This window comes from Hylobates moloch, unplaced genomic scaffold (genome assembly GCF_009828535.3).
Source record: "Hylobates moloch isolate HMO894 unplaced genomic scaffold, HMol_V3 SCAFFOLD_28, whole genome shotgun sequence".
Classification (NCBI taxonomy): domain Eukaryota; kingdom Metazoa; phylum Chordata; class Mammalia; order Primates; family Hylobatidae; genus Hylobates; species Hylobates moloch.
In genome coordinates this window covers 2920998-2947913 of record NW_026652303.1, presented here as the reverse complement: position 1 = coordinate 2947913, position 26916 = coordinate 2920998, and the positions used below count along the sequence as shown (strand labels likewise).

Genomic DNA, 26916 nt, shown 5'->3' with positions numbered 1-26916 from the left:
TTTTCTACTTGAAGAGCTACTTCCTACAGTATTAAAAAAAATCAGTCTAGAATATATTCTGCTTTTCTGCTAAATTGTACCTTAATTTGGAAGCGTGGAACATTCTTATGTCACAGCAGTGTCTCCCTACCCTGGCAAGACATTTGAATCACAAGAAAAAATACTCTGGCCTTGCCCTCCAGTGAATATGCTGTTTTAAAATAGTGTTTGATTGCTGTTTAGCACCTTGATTTTTGAAAACTTGCAGAATTTCCTGTGGCATTTTTACATAGTTGAATGTACTTGGTGCCTTTGAATTTGTTTATATTTTATTATCCCTGACAGTGGAACTAATTTTGAGTCTTTTCAGTTTGACATAGTAGAGCCTTTCACTCTGGTGAAGATCAGGACTTACAAAAGATTCGAAGTGTAACAGTTGCAAATAATAACTTTCTATTGGTGCTGAGTTTCGGAGTTGAAAGTATCCTCAATGGTTGATGGTCCGACTGACCTGTTAGCATGTTGAGAATGAATCTTAGTTGGTTCTTTGGAGTGAGGGGGGAAATGTTTGGCTAGTGCTATCCTCTGAGGGCAGGGAATAGTCAGCATAAACATACTCTTCATTAACCTTGGGCTTCAGACATAAACCTTCCTCTGGTCTCCTTCCCATGGAGTTTGGCAGCATTTCACACGGGTCTCAAGGGCCCCTCTTGTCCCTTCTGAACAAGCCCCCTCTGAACTCAGAGACAAAAGGGGCTTTTCCTACAACACACCTCACCCTGGACCCCAGCATGATTCCTGCCTAGTTCTATTCATAATCCTTTATTTCTCCTTTGGAGAGTCATCCTTGAAGTCTCTCATCCTTGACCCCATCGAAGCATTTTTCATTGGGATGATGGACTAGGGGAAGGCTGAGGCGGGTGGAGTAAGGGGCTGCAGGCAGCCTTGAGCTCTCTGTGGAGCACTGGTCCTCAACCTTACATCACCCAAAGAGTTCAGGTACCTTTGCCCATTCCTGGGCCCTGTCCCTGAAAATTCTGATGTTGTGCTCTTGGGCAGGGCCCAGCAATCTGGTTGCTTGTTGCAAATCTTGCTGATGATGATTGTTAGCCAGCTTGGACTGCCATAACAATAACCCAGACTGGTGGCTTAAATGACAGACATTTATTTTCTCATAGTCCTGGTGGCTGTAAGTCCAAGATCAAGGTGCTAGTGGGGTTGGTGGCCAGTGAGGCCTTTCTTCCTGGCTTACAGATGGCTGCCTTCTGGCTGTATTCTCACATGGGCTTTTGCATAGAGAGAGAGCAAGATCTCTCGTATTTCCTTCTCTTCCTATAGGGACACCAGTCCTGTTGGACTAGAGCCCCACCCTTATGACCTCATTTAATTCCACCTCCTTAAAGGGCTCGTCTCCAAATACAGTCACTTTGGGGGTTAGGGCTTCAACATCAACATATGTATTTGGGCGGGGGAACAAAATTCAGTCCGTAGCAGTAATTTAGGAGGTGTTAGGTAACACCTGGAGAAATAATGGTTTAGGGTGTGTACTAACAATCACCAGTTTTTTGGTTTACAATACCATTATGATAATTGATGTATTAAAATGTCTGAATAGATTAAAATCTCTAAGTGTCTGCAGAAGAATGAAATGTAAAGCATATTTCAAAGATATGCCATCAGAACACTCATTTTTATAAGCTGTAAATGGTTTATCTCATCTTCAGGGGAACTTTTAAAAAATAAAATCCTGGGATGGGATTTATCCATGCAGAAAAGCACAAGAATTCCCTGTTCTCTGACACTGTCTTTGTCATGGGGTTTCCAGAGAAACATGGAAAGCGGCAGGGACTGCCTGTCCCACTCAGCCCTTGCCCCTCTCCAGCCACCACTGCCCATGCACAGGGTCCCCTGAGCCCAGTCGCCCCGCCTGCCAGGAGGTGTGCTGGAAACAAGCACGTGACCTCGCAAATGAAGCAAATTACTAGACTTGCTCCATCCACCTCCAGTCTGGAGTAGCTTTTTCCCTGGGGGAAGCTTTTAGCTTCTGCTTTTTCTTCCACATGAGGATTAGGGGAAAATGGTTGGTTTTGTTTTTCTATCCCCCTCACCCACTCCCTCCTCCTCATGCTCCTGAGGGAAGATATCACATATCAGAGGCGATTCTTCTTCAGAAAGACTTGGGTATGTCTACAAATCCTCGGTGTATTAAAAGTTTTATCTGTGGGGTTCAGAAAGAAATAAACACTGGGATGGCGTGCAGGGTAGGGCTTCCCCTTTCTAGGAAAAATGCTGCTGATGAACTCATGCCTCTAGGTGCCGTCTTAAATGATCAATGTCAAAATGCACAAACGCTCTTCCAAGTTATTCCTCTTTTTTCCTTGCCCGTAAATCCAGGTTTATAGTCATTGTTTATTTTGATGGGACTAGAATCTCCAATTCTAAGTCTTTACTCCTGTCCTATTATTTTCTAAAAAGCTACAACAAAACAAGTGTTTTATGAGATTAGGATGTGATACGTAAATGTTGGCATTTATAGTAGATCTTGTCTTATTTTTCAGAAGAGCTTGTAAACAAATCCTCACTTCAGTACTTCCATAAGGGTGGGTAGATGTTAGCAACCCCGAGTCTCGCCAGCGAGTTCAGTGTGGCATTGTTTGGGGGCTGTGGTTTGTCTTGATGTTCCATCAAGTTGTCAGTTTCAATAACTATGGCAGGCATAGTGTGGTGGTTGATGCCTGTAATCCCAGCAATTTGGGAGGCCAAAGTGGGAGGATCACTTGAGCCCAGGTGTTTGAGACCAACTGGGCAACATAGGGAGACCCTATCTCCACATATAATTTAAAAAATTAGCCAGGCATGGTGGTGCACACCTGTGGTCCCAACTACCCAGAAGGCTTAGGCAGGAGGATCACCTGAGCCTGGGAGGTTGAGGCTGCAGTAAGCTGTAATCATGCCACTTTGCTCCAGCCAGGGCAACAGAGCAAGACTCTGTCTCCAAAAAAAAAAAAAAAAAAAAAAAAAAACCAAAACAGGAACTATGACACCAGTTATCTGTTTGGTTTGGCAGAATTAATTGCTTCTTCTATCTTAATTCCTTCATAGAAACCCTGACCAAATTCTGATGTTTTATTTAAATGGGGGTTTGCAAAAGAACTGATAGGATAAGATACTTTGAATATAAAGAGACCAAAAAAATGAAAATAAGAGCTAATTAGGATAAATGGCAAAGACAATTTACATTTCCTGACCCGTGATTAATTTTTCCCCACCCCTCCACTGTAAACCTTCTTTCCTCCTCTCACCAAATTTTTCCATGATGGGAAGATTGGTCTTCTAGCATATGTTTCATTTTCTTTTTTTCTTTTCTTTTTCTTTTTCCTTTTTTTTTTTTAAGATGGAGTCTTGCTCTGTCACCCAGTCTGGAGTGCAGTGGCACAATCTCGGCTACCTGCAACCTCTGCCTCCCGGGTTCAAGCGATTCTCCTGCCTCAGCCTCCCAAGTAGCTGGGATTACAGGTGCGTGCCACCATGCCCAGCTGATTTTTATATTTTTAGTAGAGACGGTGTTTTGCCATGTTGGCCAGGCTGGTCTCGAACTCCTGACCTCAGATGATCCACCTACCTCAGCCTCCCAAAGTGCTGGGATTACAGGCGTGAGCCACCATGCCCGGCCTGTGTTTCATTTTCATGTAGCTTACACATGGGAGGAATAAATTGTTCTTATTAGATCATATAGTCTGGTAATTTCTAGGACTAGTAACCTAATATACAGTACAGTGTCTGGATATGCCCACGTGTATAATCCAGAGTCATGCACCTCAAGGGCCAGGCAGATCATATAAAGGAGTGGTGGAGGACAGGTGTAATACGAAAGGGGATGGTGAGGACTGTGGCACACTGGGAAGTGCACAGCCAGGGTGATGTGAGCAAGCTTAGCTCTACCCACTGCCGCTGTGCAAGAGCATTAGACTAGTGTTAACCCATGTTTATCCCTTTCTAATTTTTTGGCACCCCAACCTCAAGCCCCCCAAAAATCTGTTTTTTTAATGCAGAGTATCCTGATTGTTTAAACTTGGGTAATCAATACAAAGAAATTAAACTCTATGTTGACCAAACAACAGGTCCACAGGTCACACTCTGTCTAATCCGCCTGAGCTCCACCAGGCCTCACCAGCCCTGTGGGTACAGGTGAAGTCACTTTAAAAAATCAGACTTGGGCAGCTCAGCTGTCACTTCACACAGGCATAAAGACAGGACCTCCCAGGCAGCACCTCCTGGCTCCCCTTTCCTCTGCCTGACCTGTCGCTGCCCTTCCACCCGCACTGTACTGATCCTTCCAGGGGCCCCTGCCCCGGGATATTCAGCATTCCCAAGCTGCCTGTAGGAATTCTCCTAGTGGGCCCCCCAAACCTCTACCCCCAGGCTGCTAGAAATCCCTGTTCTTTTCTTTATGGGAAAAGGATTCCTCTCCTCTTGTGTTTCCTGCTGTTAGACAGAAGGATCTCACAGCCAAGTTGCCTGGCATATTACAGTTGTTACATCTCTTGGTTTTGGCTTTGGTTTTTCGGCCACCCAGTCTCTTTGTCAGGTCATTCTCAGGCTGTCCAAATGGCCAGGTGAGGCCAGCCTGAGTACTTGCCACATACAAAATCAGAACTTTCTCTCACCAGAAGAATGGCCTTCTGCTTATTCTACTTGTCCTACCAGACTTCCTTCCCCTCCTCTCTCCCAGCGTCACCAAGACTTCTGTTGCCATCAGATCTCAGCCCCAGCCCCACCTTCATTCCCCACATAGAATCTGTGATATATGCCTGAAAATGTCTGAATCCTAGTTTTAGATATTGTTAGAATACTTTTTCTAGGATCCCCCCTTAGGCCCCTTGTGAATCAGTCATTCTGTAAAAGTAAGTAAATGGGTTAGGCGATAGCTACAAAGACCCTTCTAGTCTCACCCACCCAATTTCTATGGAGGCTCATCCAGGACATCTCACTGCAGTGAATTTGTTCTAATAATCATAAATGTATGTAAGCTTAAGGTATAAGAGTTCCTTGAATAATTCAGAACTAACTCTGCTTTATATTATCTATATATTATAGGAGCATAATTTTTGCAGGCATACAGTTAGCTCAGCTGCTGTGCAACTGCTATGTCAGGGATATATTAAGGCAGGTGCTTGTTTGGGATGCAACCACAAATGATGACAATACCCCTGTGGTAAAATTAGCTGTTTCATAATCTACATTGTAACCTGGTTTCCAGAATGCAATTTTGCAGAAAGTGGAGATGATGTCAGTGAATAGGTGAAAAGCATGACCTGGATGCTAGACATTGGCTTACTGTCAGATGACGTCGTCGAAAAATTTTGCAGGGAGTTTTTTATTGATAATAGTTAAGACATCTATCACAAATTCTGCCACAGAAGGAATTACAGGGCTGGGCGTGGTGGCTCATGCCTGTAATCCCAGCACTTTGGGAGGCCGAGGCAGGCAGATCACAAGGTCAGGAGACCATCCTGACTAACATGGTGAAACCCAGTCTCTACTAAAAATACAAAAAATTCGCCAGGCATGGTGGCAGGTGCCTGTAGTCCCAGCTACTTGGGAGGCTGAGGCAGGAGAATCACTTGAACCCGGGAGGTGGAGGTTTCAGTGAGCCGAGATCACACCGCTGCACTTCAGCCTGGCGGCAGAGCGAGACTCCGTCTCAAAAAAAAAAAAAAAAAAAAACAACAAAAAACAAAAAAATGGAATTACAGGGAAACAAAAGCAGTTTCCCTGCACAAAGGCTGCATGCTCCTGGTTTTGCATCAGCCTGTGGTTATCTGACCATAATAGTGGGACCATGTTTTACAAATCTAAAGTTATTTGAGAGCCTCAAGAGAGACGGTCTATGGAGTTAAAAAGTGGATTGGTGGGACCCTCACCCCAAATCATGGAACCTTAGATTCTTAGATTTGGAAAGTCTTCTTAAATGTCAGAGACTCCACAGTTCTCATTTTACTAATCCAGAGGGAATTTGGATCACAGAGAGGTTAGTGACTTGTCCAAGAAGATGAAATTGTCTGGGAGAGCTGAGATTCTACACATCTCAACTTCAGATCTTGTGTCCTTTCCACACATCATTTCATGAGCCGTAGGTGATGGTTTAGATTGAACAAAGTAAATTTGGCTTTGGGGATGGTGTGTTTGTTTGTTTTTGAGACAGTTTTGTTCTGTTGCCCAGGTTGGACTCCAGTGTTAACAATCACAGCTCACTGCAGCCTCAACCTCTTGGGCTCAAGTGATCCTCCCACCTCAGCCTCCCATGTAGCTGGGACCACAGCCACATGCCACCACACCCAGCTAATTTTTTTATTTTTTTGTAGAGATGGGGTCTCACTCTGTTGCCCAGGCTGGTGGGGATGGTTTTTATTATTAAATTACTAGGCTGTTACCTAGTAATTACCAGTAGTCATTATGAAAACATAATTCCTCAGAACTCTTAGAGCAGCTTAATTCATTAGGTTTACCATTTTGTTATGCCCTAATTTGTACAGACTCTTAAACAGATATCTTATGTCTGATCCATACTGGCAACCAGCCAGTTGTCCCTGGTTTTGGGTCCCCCAGGAAAGGTGTCCAGCTGATCCTGGGAAATACTCAAGGCTCAAATGCACATGGTCAGTTCTTAAGGCCCCTGGAAGTAGCAAGACAAACAGTGCCCTGACCACTGCCCCCAGCCGTCAGTCTGTCCTTTTGTGACCCCTTATTTTAGGGCTCCTTTGATGTTCATTTTAATCTGATAATACCCAGATGGAAATGCTGGGCTGGGAAGTTTACATTGTGATTTACTGTAACCACACCTTTTAAGGACCCAGTCCAAGCAATTAGGCAAGAACAGAGTCATGGTTACCGCCCAAGCAGCTCTGCCCACTGTCTGGAGGAGAAAGAAAAGGTGAGACTAGAGAAGACTGATATATGCAGATGAGGGGATGGGATTACCCCAGAGTGGAGAAGGAAAGTAGTACCTACTTTAATAAAGGGGCATTGTTGCAGTAAACATAGTTATTAATTGTGGTATGTAACAGTATATTTGCAAACAAGATTGCCCAGAAAAAAAAAAATCTAGGTTGGGTGTTCTCTGTGGGTATAATGCCAGGTATCCCAGCAGTCTATGCCGGTGGCAAGTAAAGCAGCCTGGATGGTCTTTTCTCTTTGGCTGGTTTCTCCTGGTTGACCTCTTCTCAGCCTTCAGATGGCAGTCCACACATCCCTCCCTCAGGGAAACCTCCCCAGACCACCCCAAACTAGGCCTGGTCCCCTTTACACGTTTCCATACTGCCTGTGCCTTCCCAGCCCAGTGCACACGTCACACAGCCATCAGTCACCTGTTCAGATGATCCTTCAGTGTGTCTGCCTGGCCAGGCTCTGTGCCTTTTGAGGACACAGCGATGTTGATGTACCTGAAAGTCTGACTTGGGAGGAGTGGGGAGAACATTTATTTCCCAGAGGATGTTCTCCAAAAATGATGTCTTTTTAACATTTTTTAATAGTAAATTGGCATGAGGACTTAAAATTCTGAAGCCACTTTGGTGGAAGCAGTAGGAAAGCATGTTCTTAACATAACAAGGAGAAGGTGATCAGAGGGTGGTGACAGTGTTAAGTCCGCTCTACCCCACGCGCCCCACAGCCACAAGGGGCAGCTCTCCCCTTTGACCTCTCTGCACTGCTCCCCCATCACTGAACCCTGCCTCCAGGAATCCCTTCAGGTAGTTATTCCATCAGTAGTTGAACAAAGATGCAAATACATATGGGAAATTGATAGGACAGCTCAAATAATTAAGGAACTACAAAATGGAGGTGAGGTGTGATTTCTCTTGTGTTTTCCCATAGTGGTCTTTAAAGAACTCCAGGGTATGATCGATTATTTGTGCAGGGATGGGATGTCTGGTAACTCAGAGTATCTAAGCAGAGACCAGACACACTTGGTGAGATGTTGTAAGTGGTCATTGAAACACTGGATTAGAAAGCCCCAGAGTATCTTTCCAGTGTCGACATGCTGTTATCATAGGATTCTTTTTAGTCCATACAGCTCCCCCTCGAAAATAAGTGTCATAAAGGCAGGGGTGTTTGTCTATTTTGTTCACTCTTGTGTCTTTAGTGCCCAAGGCAGTGCCTGGCACATAGTAGCTGCTCAATAAATATTAAGTAAATGAATATATCAGCAGATATCAAATTCACAATATTTTTTGGTATAAAATAGGCTCTAATTAAGTGTTTATTTCATTGACCTGGATCAAGCAGGCCATAAGTCAAAACGGGGCCAAAATTTGGCATTGTATCACCGAGTAAAAAACTCAGGCCAATATTCTGACCGCATATGAAGTCAACTGCTATCACCATTTTAGACCAATGATTCTGGAGTTAGTGTGACATTGCATCAGCCAGGGACCTGGCAAGAAACTGAATTAGCTCAGCTGGTTCAAACGAAGGGTGCATGTGAAGCAAAGAGAGACGACAACAGTGGGAAGCCTTAGCCACTGCTTTTGGGACAATCTATAGGGATCCCTGAGGGATCAGGGACAACATAGAGTTAAGGGAGCCCAAGAAAGGCTGGAACCATGGAGGAGCTGCCCCAAATCAATGAGGGGGTGGAGGAAATGCCCCTATTTCCCTCTCTTCCTGCTTCAAACTATTGGTGCCTCTAGCCAACCTACCTGGAAGGCAGCCAGCCAGGGAGCGGAGTGTGCAGACCTTCAGACAAAGCGAGACTGAGAAAGATTGGGCTGGGGGTGTGGCAGGAACAAGACCTGCCATGTAAATTCATTCTGTTCTTCTTATATTTTAACCACACAAATAATACATATTCATTAAAGAAAATGTAGAGATCAAACCACCAGTCTTCATGTTTTAGCTTCTTCCTCCTCCTTTTTCTCTTCTTTCATTTACTTGTAAAGGATTCAGTAATGTTTATTCAGAATAAACAGAAATAAGTTTGGTTACACTTGTTTCTTGACCTAATTCCGATTCAACCTGCAGTGGAACAGAGAGCTCTCTTTCGTTTCCTTTGTTCTGTTAACATAAACAAGTTACTTCATGTACCTCTGTGGGAACTGGGAATTAGGCAAGTGTTTAGACTCTCAAAAACTTTCAGCAAGTTTGGCTGTCAGCTTGGATACCAAGTAATTAAATATAAGATGAAAGATGAGTCCGACTGGGCTTATTCTCTAAGATTAGAAAGTGAACCATAAGTGAAGGCAGCCTAATGTAGCTTGATTTTACTGTCAACATAAAGTTGCTATCCACTTTTAATTTTAATTGAAGGACAGTTTGAAACTAAGGGGAAAGAGAATTTAGGAAAATAGTGCAAATGCTTATGTACACAATTGTTGGTAGTTTACATCGGCAACGTCCCACGCTGCTTCACAGCACTCATCATACTTGTCATTTTTTGTTTGAGACTTAAAGCCCATGTCCATTCACTGCGCCCAGCATGGGGCCTGACGTTCAGTGGGTCCTGGTACATGAGGGTGAGTAAGTGGTGATTGCCAGTTCAAGTGGAGAGAAGGTGTGAAGGAAGAAAGATCAGCAGGATGTTGCTGTGTGCCTCGAAGTTCTGAAAGACAAAGATCAGAACTTTGTGGCAACGGAGGGGTATTTAAGGCCATTGTAATACTGATATACTAAGGTCAGTGGCCTTCTTTGCCTTCTTTAGTTGAAAAAAAAAATCCTGGAAAGTAGTAAGTCATCTCAACTTATTTAGAGAGAAGTGAGTTCTGCTTTCCTGGGGTGGAATCTATATTTGGCCTTTATAAATATCTCCATCAATGGGATTGTTCCCATGACTTGGTGCAGGAGACCAAGTGAATATCAGCACAAACCACCCACTTCAGTTCTAGAAAGCACATAGGCTCCCCTGAGATATATCATTTGCTCACAGGTCTTATGTCTTAGAGGTTAAGCTGTCAACCTTATGACGTTGAACATAGCCTTAGGAGTGGGGGAAGAAGACTGACTGTGATGACCCCAAGGATGGTAATTGCTGGGGGTCAGGTGTGGGGGTTTGAGCCAGTTTGGAGATTGATTCCTGTTTGCTCCCAGAAGCTTGTCTGTGTCTCCGCTGCAAGCTACACTCCCTCCTCTGCTGCTCTTGAGAATTGCCTCTCTCAACCTACTACCCCTGGGTCTATGGGAAGGGGTGGGGGGCAGTTGGCAAGGTTGAGCTGAGCCCTCCCCTTCATTCCATTGCAGCTGTGGGTTTGTGTCCAGAAAAGAGGAGGAAAGGCTAGCAATTGGAGTTTGCCTCTCTCCTCTGCCAGGATGAGAAATTCCTTTGCAAGCCTCCATAAAGGTGATTTAAGTCTCAATGGCTGTTACTCTGAAACCATAAGAGAATCTTGTTTTAATTGGTATTTTGGAAAATACACACTGCTGTAAGATTTCAACAGAGCACCCAAGCCTTTTCTTCCAGTATATTTTTTAGAGTGTTTCAAAAGTATAGATTGTGTTGAATGCCTTTACTTATGAATGGATTAGATGTGTGTTATCTCCTGGAGAAAAATGTGTCTGGAAGCTGACTGCATTCTTCCAGGGATAATTAGTTCATTGTGCTGAGCACAGCGAGTCCTCCGATGGTGTCCTTAGAGATGGGACTGATAGATTATCGAAAGCAAGAGGCTTTTTGCAACATATTTGCTTGCTTGATATCTAAAAATTGTTCAAAAATAACTAAGACTTGATTGTATTGTCTCTGGGAAATAAAAACCAAGTATCCTAATCAAAGAACTGAGTGACAAATTGAGCTAATGATTGTCGCAGAAGCAGAAAAATGAACCCAGGGAGGAATGCTTGAAACAGCAAAATTTTAGAGTCTGGAACGTGTGTCCTTCAAGGCCATCTCAGTTCATGTCATGGCCGACTGTTGAAAGGTATACAATGGAGATGTTAAATCATAACTTGGTTGCAAGGGAAAGGCAGGCCATGCACAACAGTGTGGTGAATAATAGGCTTTATTTGTTCATTTGTTTTCTAAAATTCTTAGGACCATGCCTCAATACTGACATTTAGTTCAGTAGGGGCTGAGAAACTACACTTTCAGCTGGATAATTGAAGTCCTGATAACTATTTAGTATTTCTAGTTTGGTTTCTGTTGTTAGATTCAGTACCCCAGGACTAACGAAAAATGGCTTCATTTAATTTCTTATGTACTTGAGTGCTTTTGTCTGCTTTAGACCTATGTCTTTTGCTGACAGAATTTTTTTTTTTTTCTTTTGAGACACAGTCTCACTCTGTTGCCCAGGCTGGAGTACAGTGGTGCCATCTCAGCTCACTGCAACCTCCACCTCCCAGGTTCAAGCGATTCTTGTGCCTCAGCCTCCCAAGTAGCTGGGACTACAGGCGTGCACCACCATGCCCAGCTAATTTTTGTGTTTTTAGTAGAGACTGTTGGCCGGGCTGGTCTCGAACTCCTGGCCCCAAATGATCTACCCACTTCAGCCTCCCAAAGTGGTAGAATTACAGGCATGAGCCACCATGCCTGGCCTGCTGACAGGTATTTTTTAAATTTGTGAAAACAAACTCACTTCCCACTAAAATTATTTCACTTTGAAAAAAGACCTTTAGAAATAATTTAAAAAAAAAAAAAGAAGTTAGCTTTTTTGTTTGTTTGAAAAAGTATGTAATTTGGTTTGTATAACAATAGCAAGGTGGAATTTGTAGTTGGTGATATTTTCTGGGTTTAGAGTAGACAGTCTGGAGGAATGTGTATAGATTTTTAATAAGTAACAGCAGCTGCAATGCAGAATGGTGTTAGCACGTTAGCTCTTATTCACAGGAGGAAGGTCAGTGTGTTCCTCTAAGGGACTTCAATGCGGATGTGTGACACCTTTTGGCGTGCAATTGACTTTAATGTTCATCACTATTTTCTTTTTCTTTTTCTTTTTCTTTTTGTTTTTGAGATGGAATCTTGCTGTGTGGCCCAGGCTGGAGTGCAGTGGCATGATCTCGGCTCACTGCAGCTTCTGCCTACTGAGTTCAAGTGATTCTCCTGCCTCAGTCTCCCGAGTAACTGGGATTACAGGCGTGCGCCACCACGCCCAGCTAATTGTTTTGTATTTTTAGGAGAGACAGGGTTTTGCCATGTAGGCTGGTCTCGAACTCCTGACCTCAGGTGATCCACCTGCCTCAGCCTCCCAAAGTGTTGGGATTACAGGCATGAGCCACCATGCCCGGCCCCTCACATTTATGCTGTGATGTGCTCATAGAAAATGTGATCGCATGCCTTATTCTTTCAAAGAAAAAACTTCTAATAGACTAAAAATACATTAAGAGTCTTTTGTCAATGGCCTGTGCTTCCAAAAATGGTTGGTTTTACCATTTTCCCTGAAAAATGTTCCACAGTGGCAAGATCTTAAATTACAAGATAAGCAGGCCACACCTCCTCCAGGGTTTAAATTGTTACGCTCCTTGTGTAAAATAGTATTTGTGTTTTCAAATACCCCTTCTCACTTCTAGCACCTTTGCATATGAAAGTCTAAGGTTATTTTCTAAACCTGCCTTATCCAATGTTGATTATATGAAGCAAGATATTTCCTTGAACCCAAAAATGTCTGCATGCCTTTGCCCATCCGTCTTCCTGTCTCTGGGCTGCCCTTTCCTCCTTCCTTGCCCAGCTTTTTGAGCTGTTGCCTGGCTGCACAGTTCAGCAAGGTGCCTCAACTAGCTCAGGCCTTGCTGAGTCCCTAGATGTGTGTGTTGTCTGTGCTTCCTGCTCTCATCCCCATCCCAGCCCTCCTAGACAGCCCCATTGTAGTCTCATTCCCAGAAAACCTGGATAGTTCCTTGGAAGGATGGTGAAGCTAATTCACACTACTGTGGCAGTGGCTCCATTGCCCTTCCCAGAGGAGATTGGGGTTTTAACTGACAACTTAAGGTTAAACCAAAAAGTTTTGGAATTCCAGGCCCTATGGCAGACTTCTGGGAAGGGATTTTTTGTTTTTGTTTGAGACAGGCTCTTGCTGTGTCGCCCAGGCTGGAGTGCAGTGGTGTGATCCTAGCTCACTGCAGTCTCAAACTCCTGGGCTCAAGCCATCCTCCCACCTCAGCCTCCCAAGTAACTAGTACTATGGACATACACCACTCTGCCCAGCTAAGTTTTGTATTTATTGATTGATTTATTTTTTTAAGACAGACTCTTACTCTGTTGCCCAGGCTGGAGTGCAGTGGTGCAGTTTTGGCTCACTGCAGCCACTGCCTCCCAGGTTCAAATGATTCCCCTGCCTCAGCCTCCCAAATAGCTGGAACTACAGACACGTGCCACCACGCCTGGCTAATTTTTGTATTTTTTTTAGTAGATTCTGAGTTTTACCATGTTGGGTAGGCTGGTCTTGAACTCCTGACCTCAAGTAATCTGCCCACCTCAGCCTCCCAAAGTGCTGGGATTACAGGCATGAGCCACCACACCTGGCCTAAATTTTGTCTTTTTTTGTAGAGATGGAGTCTCGTTAAGTTGCTCACTCTGGTCTCGAACTTCTGGCCTCAAGTGATCCTTCCTTCCATCTCAGCCTCCCAAAGTGCTGGAATTACAGACATAACCCACCACGCCCAGCCTGGGAAGGGATTTTTTTAAGTGGCAGGGACTTTCTGGTCTTCCTTCAATTAGGCCAGAAGGCCACCTGCACCTCCTTGCTGGCTGATTTGTGTTCTGGTTGCTATAGTTACGTCCTGTGGGTGCTGCTCTTCTGCGCCTTGATTCTCCACTCCTGGTGGGGATACTGGGAATGGAATGCGAACTTCCTGGTTGTGTAACCCGTGCTTGCAGGGAGTAAACAAAGCTGCTTTCCAGCAAGGGTATCTTTATCACCTAACAAGGCACACGTGTGCATTTTATCTGTGGCCACTCTATCATTTAAAAAGAAATTTGGGGCTAGGCACAGTGGCTCACACCTGTAATCCCAGCACTTTGGGAGGCCGAGGCGGGCAGATCACCTGAAGTCAGGAGTTGGAGACCCGCCTCGACAATATGGGGAAACCCTGTCTCTACTAAAAATACAAAAAAATTAGCTGGGTGTGGTGGTGCACGCCTGTAGTCCCAGCTACTCAGGAGGCTGAGGTGGGAGGATCTCTTGAACCTGGGAGGCAGAGGTTGCAGTGGGCCGAGGTAGTGACACTGCATCCAGGCTGTGTGACAGAGCGAGCTTCTCTCTCAAAAAAATAAATTAATTAAATAAAAAATTAAATGTTGCTGAGCAAAAATAATCTTTTTACCCAGTGTTAGTATGGGCAAATAAATTATGCAGCAAAAAGTGGCAAGGATACCAGCATCTGTGCCTTTTGTGTGTCTTAAGATTGTTCATTTTCCCTGCATGAACAAAAGTCTGGTGGCAAACCAGCAGCGCACCTCCAAGAAATGTTAACGGTTCAGTGTGTCCAGCGTGTGGAATATGTGGTGGGGAGCACTGGAACACAGAACCACTGCAGAGCTAAATGAGGAGAAACCAGGGTCTTAATAAAATACTGAAGTGTAGAAGGCGCCTCTGCTCTCAGGTGTGAAAGAACCCGGACTGTTGCTCAATAAATGGAGGCATTTCTCCTCTCTACTTTTTTTTTTTTTTTTTGAGACAGAGTGTCACTCTGTCACCCAGGCTGGAGTGCAGAGGTGTGATCTCGGCTCACTACAACCTCCGCCTCCCTGGTTCAAGTGATTCTCCTGCCTCAGCCTCCCGAGTAGCTGGGAATACAGGCGTGCACCACCACGTCTGGCTAATTTTTGTATTTTTAGTAGAGACGGGGTTTCACCATATTGGTCAGGCTAGTCTCAAACTCCTGACCTCGTGATCCACCTGCCTCGGCTTCTCAAAGTGCTGGGATTATAGTCGTGAGCCACCGCGCCTGGCCTTTCTTCCCTTTTCTTTTCCTTCCTGCTAGTATGTGAATGTTATTATCCCTCCCCAGGCCTCATGAGCTATCCATTGGTTAATTTATTCAAGCAAATACTTGGTACTAGGATAAATATAAAGGCAAAAAAAAAAAAAAAAAAAAATGTGTTTGTGTGTGTGTGTATTCCCTGCTCTGAAAAAGCTTAATATTTAAAAAATGAAATTCAATATACTTTAAATCTTTGATATTTGTAGATGCAGTATAGGTGGTTTCACTTATTTGCAGTTATAAGAGAGGTCTTTACTTACACAAGTTGATGATTTTGCTAAAGCAGAAACCGTGGATGAACTAATAAATGACTGTCCCATGGGACCCAATATGGCCCCTGCTGTCACTTCAAAACTGTCCTTCAGGACTGTCACTTTTCTGGTGGGTAGGCTTAGTAAACTGCCCACCAGCTACACACAGAGCAACTTGGCTGTTTTTGTTTACATGCAACATACATGGCATCTCTCAGAAATAGCATTTTAGAAACATGTTTCTTGGCAAAAAGCAAAAAAAAAAATCCAAGTACAATGTAATTTTATTGGAAGTTAAAAGTAGCTGTGTTGTGATCTGAGGCTTTGCACAATGGATGAGTCATTAGGAAGCCTAGAGCCTCTGTGTATTTTATCCCATCTAAGAGTTTAGATCTTTGTGTCGGCCTCAAGAATATCAAATCTATGATATAGGAAGGTTCCCTGCCCCCAACAGCTACAATGCAGGGTAGGAGTGAGACACTTAGAAAACAATTAAATATGAGACCACATGATCCTTACTCTAAGCATAATAAACAGCTGTTAAACTAATGGAAAGAGCTGTGGCTTAGAGTGGTTGTAGCAGATCGAATGGGAGTCTGATGTGAGCTGGCTCTTCGTTGAGCAGGAAGGAAGAGCCCAGCTTGGGCACTGGTATGGGAGACACAGACATGATGTGGGAAGCCACAGGGGTTGCTGTGGAGGCCAGAATAGAGGATGAAGAGTCTCCACAGCCCAGGGAGGACCCTGCCTCTCAAACTGCCTTCTCAGCATCCTGGATGTACTGGTTTCCATCAAACTGGTGAATTTTGTGAGAAATTCCAGCAAGTTGTCTTCTGAACTATTTCCTTTAAAAATCACTTATTTAAATAGCCATGTGTAGGTTCAGCCTGATTTGAAAGGAAATCAGCATTAAAACAAATTATCCTATTATGTTGTTAGTTTAAAATCACTTAATAGGCATGATAGAAATAGCTATATTAAGGATGATCTGCTAATGGTGTTTTCCATAACCACAAATGAATGCTTTAAATGGAACTTCTATTTAAAGGATTTTAATCCTTTGAAATAGTTCAGTTTTAGATGTCTATGCAAGGACATAATCCATATTTTGAATTTTAGTTCCACAGTGTAATGGTATCCGTTTTCAATAGCGTTTTTGTACTTCTGGAGACCTTCATTTAAAGAACTCAAGATGTTTGTCAAATATACGCCTTCTGAATCTTTCTATAAAAATAGATATAGCATTTTAAGAAGGACTGGCGGTCTTAGAGAAATCAAAAACCCAAAATAATTGCAAGGTCTCACTTACTAAAGTATTGTACGAATACTAGATCATTCTGTCTTTACTACTTAGTATTTATGAATATAAAATCACAGAACTTAACTGTTCTCCAAAGAAATGTGTGTACATATCAATTTTAGGTATTTGTCTTCAGATAGGTTTTTTAAATGTCAGCCTTAAATGTTTTCTCCTTAAACTTTGTTCACCTAAAATTCTATCAAGTGTCTTGTTAACAGAAACTAATTATCCAAACTGCCTTCCACCGGTTGTTATTCACCACCCCACCCCCACCCCAACCTGCATTTTAAAACTTCAGTTTAAAGATATGTCCGTTTACTTTGAAAATTAAAAGATGTGTCCCTTTACTTTGAAACAAGCCCATGATTCAGGAAGTGAACTTAAAAATTTCAGAGCTCCAAAGATCTTGCTTATTTTCTGGAGTTTAATGAGAACTGTGGGCAGAGCCAGAAAGGTGAAACCCAGCAGCTTTGGGCGAGTGTGGGTTGTATTTGATGTTCACAAAAGAATGGAAGTGGTAGGGTGTTGCTCAGTGAAGTGTGCATTTTCAAGTTACCCACAGTGGTGTCTATTGTCCTGTTTCTCAATTGAATGATGTCATGTTTCATTTAAGGCTCTTAGTGATGCTGAAGTCTGTGGTCTGCACACTAGGGGGAAAAAGGCAGTGAGAAAGTTGCAAATCAGGTTTTTGTAAAGCCTTTGTGTGTTGGGTTTGGGAGATAAAAGCTGACTCATGCAATATTTCTACGGAAGGCGCTGCACAGACTAGCAAAGGCTGTTTCTTTTACCTGACTGAGGTCACTGCATCAGCTGAAGGCAGACGATGTGCTTAAGCCTGAGTGGAGCAGAGGTAGGTGCTAATGTGAGTGTCCCCAAAGAAAGGATGCCGGAACAAACGCTCCTTCCCTCTGGGAGCAGCCAGAGAGGTCCATGGAGGTGACAAAGGGTCGCAGGGGGGGCTTTCTTCACAAGTGTGCAGGGACGGAAGCTTGGCTGGATCAAGGAAAACTCTCTGTTACAAATGCGATAGGCTGAAGTCTAGAAGATGATTTTTTTCTCCCCCTCCATCTGAACTGCAGCCTGTCTTCAATAGTTTTTGTCTTAGTTTCATTTGATTTTGCTCTTTCCTTAAAGTGAGGTTGAAATCTCTAGAAAGCTGGTGTATCTGACTCTGGGGAGAACTCTGAAATCCTCAGTTGTCACGGCCGAATGGCCAACATTTTCATATGCTTTCTTTTTGAGGTTCATATGCAGTCAAAGTTGGAGGAACAAAATAAATGTTTGCAAATGTATGCTTAGCAACTGCAGTGATGAAATTTAGTCTGAGTCTAGTGGCAACCAAAGTTGCCTAAGAAAATGCAGTTTCCATTTTGAGTGTTTCTTGGTAAGAAATACTTTTGTGAGGAACAATGATTGGGGCAAAGGAGGTGTGGATTGTATTCAGTGCTGTTGTCCATTGGAATCTGATTGCATTTGGCTTCATTATTTGAATTTAATAATACATTTTGAAAGATATATATATTCAGCATTCCTTAATCACATATTGAATATAGAAATTATTTTAATTTAAAATATTTAGATATCTGACGCCAATTGACATTGTGATTTTAATTTCCTTAAATAACTTTTTCAGATTATAAAAGTAATACACCTATTGAAGAAAAGAGATATTTACAGAGAAATATGAAAGTAACAAAATTATTTGTTCTACTCAGTAAAACCAGTGTTAACATTTTATTATATATTCCTTCAATCTATTTCTAATGTAGACAATAAAGAAGCAGCATTTTAAATTCAAAATTAGGATCATATTATATGTTTTTTAAACTACCCATTTTACTCACTCTATATTATGACCATTTTCTATACTTTTAAAGATTTGAGAAGACATGACATTTAATCATTTTACATTGTACCTTCTAAATGGCTTTATTTACTTGGATCTCTGTTACTAGGCACTTTAATTTCTCTGCCTCCTTTTCTTTTTTTTTTTTTTTTTGGAGACTGAGTCTCACTCTGTCACCCGGGCTGGAGTGCAGTGGCACGATCTTGGCTCACTGCAACCTCCACTTCCTGGGTTCAAGCGATTCTCCTGCCTTAGCTTCCTGAGTAGCTGGGATTACAGGCACGCGCCACCATTCCCGGCTAATTTTTGTATTTTTAGTAGAGACAGGGTTTCACCATGTTAGCCAGGCTGGTCTCAAACTCCTGACCTTGTGATCCGCCCGCCTCGGGCTCCCAAAGTGCTGGGATTACAGGCGTGAGCCACTGCACCCTGCCTCTTCCTCCTTTTTTAAAAGAACATGTCTAATGTACTTCATGGATGGATTTATTTGTTCGGAGTGCTATCGTTAGTCACTTGGAATTTGCCTCTTCTTCCTCCTCCTTTTTCTTTAAGAAAATGTTATTTCTCTTGGTGCCTCCCTCCCAGCTGTGCAGGGATGTTTTGGAACTGAGTGTGTTCCATACAGATGGAGCTTGTATATATAACCATCATTGTTTAGTTACTGCCTTGAGAATGATAATTTTACACTAACAGGAAGGTACTGTTCAAAGCAAAGCTGGAGCATAGATTATTATTTAATCTAAATTAAAAATGGAGATTTTTGTAGCCTTTGAAAAACTCGGTGATACACAGTTTTTCATCATCCAAGACCTGGCATTCGTAGGATGTAGAAGAAACTGCTATTAGAGGGCAACTGCTTGTGCTGTGCCTCCAGCTGGGAAGAGGCCGTGCAGTCGTGACAGCCAGTGGTTTGCTGGGTTTTCAGGATTGGAGTCATGTCCCAAAGATTGGATGAGACTTGGAGAAGTCACCTAGTCCAGCTGCCTCACATACAAGGAAACCAGAGATGCAAAGATCAGTATAAACCCCGGGGGGTGCAGAGCCAGGGCAAACATGCAAATCCTGTGACCAAAAGGGAGTATTAGGACATAATTTAATTTCCAGTTGGTTCTCTGAAATGTGTTTATACAGAGGGTTGTGGATATATGTATTCCTATGCACACATAGCCACACACTGTGTAGTCCCATTTGGCATATGGTACCATGTGCTTTAGACAAGCAGCTTATGTTGAGTCCTTCATTTCCTGATCTCTAAGTTCCTTTTCTACCCTACTATTTTATGAGTACAAGGAAGGATGGACTAGAAGTTAGAAAATGTAGTCTCTGATTCATAGTTCAACTTTGAGCATGATGTTATGTAATCTCTGCTTTTTTTTTTTTCCATCTATACAGTTTTCAAAAAGCAATGAGACACATGAAAGAGCATTGAGGTTGGTTTTGGGGGCTTTTTAAGGATAATTTTGACATAGAATTGTAGCAGCTGTATCATAATAAGGCTCATCTGTTATAATAGAGACTGTTTGGGTTATCTCTCATTGCTTAACCAATCACACTGGAACCTAATGGCTTGAAACAACAAACATTTATAATTGCTCAAGGTTTCTGTGAGGCAAGAATTCAGGAAAGGCTGTGCTAGGTGATTCTGGCTTGGGGACTGTCATAAAATTGCACTCAGACATGACAGGGCTGGGGTCATCTGAAAGGCTTCTCATCCGCATGTCCATTGTCTTGGCTGGAAACACAGCAGGGGCTGTAACAGCCAGGGTTCCTTGGGCATCCCTCTGTGTATCACTGCGGTCTCATCATGTGGTTTCTGTAGTGTGGCAGAGTCAGGATAACCAGACTTTTGAATGTGGTGCCTCAGGGCATGTCTAGCACCAGTGACTGCAAGGTTTTGCCTGTCTTTGTACTCTGCCATACCCTAGGGCACTGGTATCCTTCTTAGAGTGGAGGCAAGGTTTCTGCCACATCTGGGTTCCAGCATGAAGAGGAAAAAATGTGGAGTAATAAAATCTAATGTCTTGAGAAATAGACCCCCAAAGGGGCATATATCGTTTCTGCTGGTGAGAACTTGACCACATGGCCAATATCTAAAGGCAGAGGAGGCTGGGAAATGTGCTCAGTGAAAACTCTATCACTAAAGAAAAGGGTAGAGTAGATTTTGGTAGACAACTAACAGTCCCTCTCTAAATGGTAACACAATGATGGTTTAGGGTGCCCCAAATAATTTCCTTCATCCCCCACACTAAGTCACCACACACACAAAAAAAGCATACAACAAAAGTAAAAACAGCTGCATTTGCGTAAAAAGCCTTTAGGGAATTTCTTTTTTTTTTTTTTTTTGAGATAGAGTTTCACTCTGTCACCCAGGCTGGAGTGAAGTGATATGGTCTTGGCTCACTGCAACCTCCGCTCCCTGGATTCAAGTGATTCTCCTGCCTCAGCCTCCCGAGTAGCTGGGATTTTATGCACCTGCCACCACACCTGGATAATTTTTGTATTTTTAGTAGAGACAGGGGTTTCATCATGTTGGCCAGGCTGGTCTCGAACTCCTGACCTCAGTTGATTCACCTGCCTCTGCCTTCCAAAGTGCCAGGATTATAGGCATGAGCCACCGCCGCTAGCCTAGGGAATTTCTTTAGGTTCTTTTTCACCAGACTGGTCCAGAGACACCCCTTAGCTAAGGCAATTTATCTAATGCATTAGCTGCCTTAAGTAGCTGCTTAATCCCTACTCAACTGAGGTAGCCATTATACCTCTTAGTTTCCATTGACTAGTGTCTTAGTCCATTTATGCTGTTGTAACAAAATAGCTTAAGCTGGGTAACTTACAAGGAACAGAAATTGATTGCTCACAGTTCTAGAGAGTGGGAAGTCCAAGATCAAGGCACCAACAGATTGTGTGTCTGGTGAGGGCCTGTTCCTCCTAGATGGTGCCTCCTGTGTGTCCTCACATGGCAGAAGGAGCAAACGAGCTCCCTCTGTCCTCTTTTATAAGGGCACTAATTTCATTCATGAGGGTAGAGCCCTCATGACCTAATCATCTCCCAACAGCACCCCCTCCTAATACCATCACCTTGGTGAGTAAGTTTCAACATATGAATTTTGAGAAGGGCACAGACATTCATACCATAGCAATTAATATAGGAATCAATCAGTAAATTATCTGAGTATTTAGTATCTGACTTTACAGCTTGAAGGAATCTTTGTTCCTCTTTGTTCAACCCCTCACCTCCTGTTTGAATGAAAATATTTTTGCAAAATATCTTTTCTCATTCTTGATCTTCTTGTACAAATATGTGCTTTAACGCCTTGTTGGATGCATGGTTTGCAAGTATTTTCTCCCATTCTGTAGGTTATCTCCTTGCTCAGTTGATGATTTCCTTTGCCATGCAGAAGCTTTCTAGTTTGATGTCTCACTTGTCTCTTTTTGCTTTTTGCTATTGTTGCCTGTGCTTTTGGTGTCATATCCAAAAAATCATTGCCAAGACCAATGTCATGAAGCTTTTCTCCCCTGTTTTTTCTTTTTTTTTTTTTTTTGTAGAGGCTTTATGGTTTCTAGTCATATTTTTAGGTCTTAATGTATTTTGAGTTTATTTTTGTGTATAGTATAAGATAAGGGTTCATTTTTATTCTTTTTGCATGTGATATAAGAACATGTGGCACATACACATAATGGGAAAATTATCTGACCATAAAAAAAAGAAGGAAATCCTGCCACTTGTGACAAGATGGATGAACCTGGAGGCTATTGTGCTAAATGAAATGAGCTGGACATAGAAGGGCAAATGCTACATGACACCACTCTTATGAAGAATGTAAAATAATCAAACTCATACGAGAAAAGACTAGAGTGGTGCTTCCCAGGGAGTAGGGAGAGGGAGAAACAGGGAGGTAATAGTGAAAAGATACAAATTTTCAGCTATGCAAGATGAGTAAGTCCAAGAAATCTGCACAGCGTAGTGCCTATAGCTAATAATACTATATTGTATACTTAAAATACTGCCGAGGAGGTAGATCTTAAGTGTTGTTATTGTAAAATGTTTAATAATAGAGAGGCATAGGGGAACTTTTGGAGTTGATGGCTATGTTCATGGCATATATTGTGGTAATAGTTTCACGTGTACACTTATCTCCAAATTCAAGTTTTATACATTAAATATGTATAACTTTTTCTATTTAATCATACCTCAATAAAATACATTTTTAATTTAAAACATTTTTGAGCTATTTATTTTGAAAAAATTTTAAATATATAAAAAAGTTGCACAGACAGTGCAAAGTTCCCAAATGTCTTTGGTCCAGCTTCCCCTAACATTAGTATCTTGTGTAATTGTAGTACCTTGGTTAAAAACTAAGAAATTTACATGGTAAAACTAAGAAATTAACAGGGTAACAAGATTTTTTTTTTTTTTTACTCCTTGGTTCCTTCATCACCAAATAACTACAAATAAATTTGAAAATCATGTTCCCTGAATTGAACATGCTGCACACTAGAGAACATGAGGAATTATAGTCCTGGCCCTACCATTAAACAGGAATCAAGTTGATAGTTTAGAAAACCAAGAAGTGAAAATCCATATTGCTGTGGGGGAATAAAAGATGCTCCTCAAATACCTAGTGTCATCTTTGAAATATATAAATGTATATTTTTTAACTTGGTCTCTTAAACATTTTTTAAAGCATTAAGTCAGTTGTTTACAACGTTGAGGCTCTAACAAAACTGTGCTGTATGTTAAAGAACATCACTAGCTGGTAGAGTAACTATTTCTGTATACTTTAGTCTTTCTGTGGCCTCCCCTCTTTGAGTAATCTCACAGGAGGTGTAATAAGGAACTACATAATTTCAGCTACTCATTGGTACTGAACACAACACGTTCTCTTGGTTTCCATGGTTGTCCTGCCAAGGAACTCAGACTAGGTATTTGATGTCTAGAATAGCAATGAGCAGAATTTGGAAACCCTGATCACCCCTCAATCCTGCTGTGAGTAGGATTTCTGTCTTGCCTCCTAAGTTTCTCCTTGGGAGTTGTAGGCTGTAGGACCCATCAACTGTCCCCCTTCTCCATGTAAATATGGTCACAGGAAGCCATGGAACGTTCTGCATGAAACCTAAATCAGCCTAAGAAACCAGAGCCAAGAAGCATTGCTTTTGATTCTGGCAGTGATATTCCAAAAGAGAGCAATTAAAATAATGGAAGTTGGAAGAGCAAAGAAAGAAAAGCCATGGAATTCCAGTTTTTTCACCCAGAAAAAATTAGAGGGATTTGTCATGAAGTAAAATGTATGAAAGCCTAGCTACATAGAAGCTGTCTAGGCATCTTTTCCTTTTATTGAGGATGGCACAAAAAAAAGAATATTTTATTTGGATGGCTTTTAGGCTAACCAGTGCTTCTCATTGTGAGACTCAGTAAGTCTCTAAGGTTCTTCTATGGATACTTCCACCCCCACCACCTCCAGGTTTACCAAGAGTAAGATTGATCACAATCCTCTAAGTGGGTGGAACCAGCTTATTTTAGGGTCAAAAGATATACCTGATATAAGCCATTAGCAAGGTTTGGCCAGAAATTCCCAGAATCCTTACATTATTAGCCCTGTGCTTGGGATTTTGGAATAGACAGAAGTTATGAGAAGAAAAGCAGCAACTTACCCAAATGCTAATACAACCTGCTAACATCTTTCACTCAAGGTAAACGAAAAAGCTTTCTTGCCCTACAGTTTTTTATCTGGATGTTTCAGTTTGTCATGGAAAATCAGTTAGCCCAATATCTGCTACACAGAGATGACCTCCCAACTGTATTTTTGCTAATTTTTAACAATATTGTGCATTAATAAGTGGAGTAAAAAACAAAAATGCAAACTTTGAGTTTTATGTATCTCTGCATTCACTATTATTTGAACAAAGATTGATAAAGAGGTAAATTTAAATCTTCAAGAATAATGTAATTATATCAAAGACTTCTAGATCAGCATTGTCTGACTAAAATATATATGAACTACTTATGTAATTTTTTATTTTCTAGTAGCAACAATATAAAAAAGTAAAATGATGCCGGGACAGTGGCTTACACCTGTAATCTCAGCACTTTGGGAGGCCAAGATGGGAGGATCACTTGAGCCCAGGAGTTCAAGACCAGCCTGGGCAACATAGAAAGACTTCATCTCTACAAAAATTAAAAATAAAATTAGCTTGGTATGGTGGTGTGGTCCCAGCTACTCGGGAGGCTGAGGTGGGAGGATGGCTTGAACCCAGGAGTGAGCCATGATTGTGCCACTGCAGTCAAGCCTGGGTGACAGAGTGAGACCCTGTTTCAAAAAATAAAAATAAGAATAAATTTAAAATAAAAAAAGTAGGCCAGGCGCAGTTGTTCACACCTGTAATCCCAGCACTTTGGGAGGCCGAGGCGGATAGATCACGAGGTCAGGAGATCGAGACCAGCCTGGCCAACATGGTGAAACCTCATCTCTACTAAAAGTACAAAAATTAGCCAGGCATGGTGGCGGGTGCCTATAATCCCAGCTACTCAGGAGGCTGAGGCAAGAGAATTGCTTGAACCCAGGAGGCGGAGGTTACAGTGAGCCAAGATCGCACCATTGCACTCCAGCCTGGGCAACAAGAGCAAAACTCCGTCTCAAAAAAGAAAAAAAAAGTAAAATGAAACCAGTGAAAATAATTTCAATGAGATATTTTATTTAACGTAATCCAAAATATTATTTCAGTATACAAATATAAAAATTATTAATGAGGTATTTTATTTCATATTTTTAGTTTTATACTAAGTTACTGAAATCTGCTGTGTATCTCACATGTCAATTCAGACTGACTGTGTTTGTTTGTTTATTTTGAGTCAAGGTCTCACTTTGCCACCCAGCCTGGAGTGCAGTGGCACGATCATGGCTCACTGCAGCCTTGACTCCAAGTAGCTGGGACTACAGGCACAGGCCACCACACTTGGCTAATTTTTTGTATTTTTTGTGTCTGAGATGGGGTTTTACTAGGTTGCCCAGGCTAGTCTCGAACTCCTGAGCTCAAGTGATCCGCTGCGTCAGCCTCCCAAAGTGCTGGAATTACAGGCATGAGCCACTGTGCCCAGTCTGGCTGCGTTTCAAGTTCTCAGTAGCCACATGTGGCCACTGGCTACTGTGTGGAGCAACACAGCTCTAGAGATAAAGATTAATAATTGGTGGGTTGCATTAGAATAGGCCAGACAGAGTAGAAATCTTAAATTATTTTGAGGAAAGTGAGAACAAGACTAGACAGTTTTTATGAGGTGCATTTTCCTACGTGAGGAAACTATAATTATCTTCTAAGCAATGAATCAACACAAAAAAGGTTAGCCATTAGCAAGTATGGTCTCATATTACATGCCATTATATGACCTGACTTTAAATGTTTCACTTCTGTCATTGGTAATTTTGGAAGGTCTTTAGTTTGAGGTGGTAAGCTTGGCTAAATACTACGGACACCAAACTTCTGAAATGGTCTATTTTAGAAAGAGCCTGGTGGGCAGCCAGGCCTGTACGTGGACTGGCATTGGAACATTTGAAGCTTTCCCTGCAGCGGTGCCCTCTCCATGTTGCTGTTTAAGATCTATCCATGAAGGGGTCCCTATTGATCTGAGTTTTACATCTCACTCTTTCCCACCTTTGAAAGTATTTCTAAAGACATTGTCACTTCTAGCAGCCCAACCTAGGGTCCTCTAAAAGCAGTTTTTATTCCTCTTTAATCCTTCTGTCCCAATATTGGGTATCCAATTTAAAGTGAAAGTAAGTAGAGAAAAGAAATGATGATAAGAAAATAATGTGTCTCTCTGTTGTGTCCATTTTTCTCTAGTCCTGATCATGAATGTAATGCCAAGAGTTTTGTAACTGTGTGAAAGACAGTTTTCTATTCTGGAGAGATTGATTCTTCTCTGGTTAGAAAATCAGAACTTGTCCTGCAGACAGTATGGACAGATCTGTGGGGGGTAGACCTTTCCAAATGTCTTGGCCTTTCAACTTTTTTGACACCAGGGACTGGTTTCATGGAAGACAATTTTTCGAAGGATGAAGGGTGGGTTGAGGTGGTGGGGGTCGGGGAGTAGGGATGCTTTCAGGATGAAATGGTTCCACCTCAGATCATCAGGAATTAGATTTTCAAAAGGAGCGTGCAACCTAGATCCCTGGCATGCATAGGTCACAATAGGGCTCGTGCTCCTATGAGAATCTAATGCTGCTGCTGATCTGAAAGGAGGCAGAGCCCAGGCAGCAATGCTCGCTTGCCCACCGCTCACTTCCTTGTGTGATGCTTGGTTCCTGACAGGCCATGGACCAGTACTACAACCCTGTTATAGAGAATATCCAACTTGGCCGGAGGCGGTGGCTCACACCTGCAATCCCAACACTTTGGGAAGCCAAGGCGGGTGGATCACCTGTGGTCAGGAGTTCGAGACCAGCCTGGCCAACATGGTGAAACCCCGTCTCTACTAAAAATATAAAAATTAGCTGGGCTTGGTGGCTCATGCCTGTAATCCCAGCTACTAGGGAGGCTGAGGCAGGAGAATCACTTGAACCTGGGAGGTGGAGGTTGCAGTGAGCTGAGATCGTCCCATTGCACTCCAGCCTGGGTGACAAGAGCAAAACTCTGTCTCAAAAAAA

At 42.4% G+C, this 26916-nt stretch overlaps 1 protein-coding gene across 2 annotated transcripts in view; it reads left to right on the top strand.

Moving 5' to 3' along the window:
* Positions 1-26916, top strand: part of LOC116463167 (pleckstrin homology domain-containing family G member 1-like) — a 247814-nt gene that overhangs the window by 109248 nt on the left and 111650 nt on the right. The window contains exon 1 of one of the 2 annotated variants that reach the window (XM_032146151.2): positions 17260-17284. The exons of the other annotated variant lie outside the window; for it this stretch is intronic. The gene's annotated coding sequence lies outside the window, so the exon portion shown is untranslated. Of the gene's footprint in view, positions 1-17259; positions 17285-26916 lie in introns of those variants that run through there. 2 annotated transcript variants of the gene reach the window in all.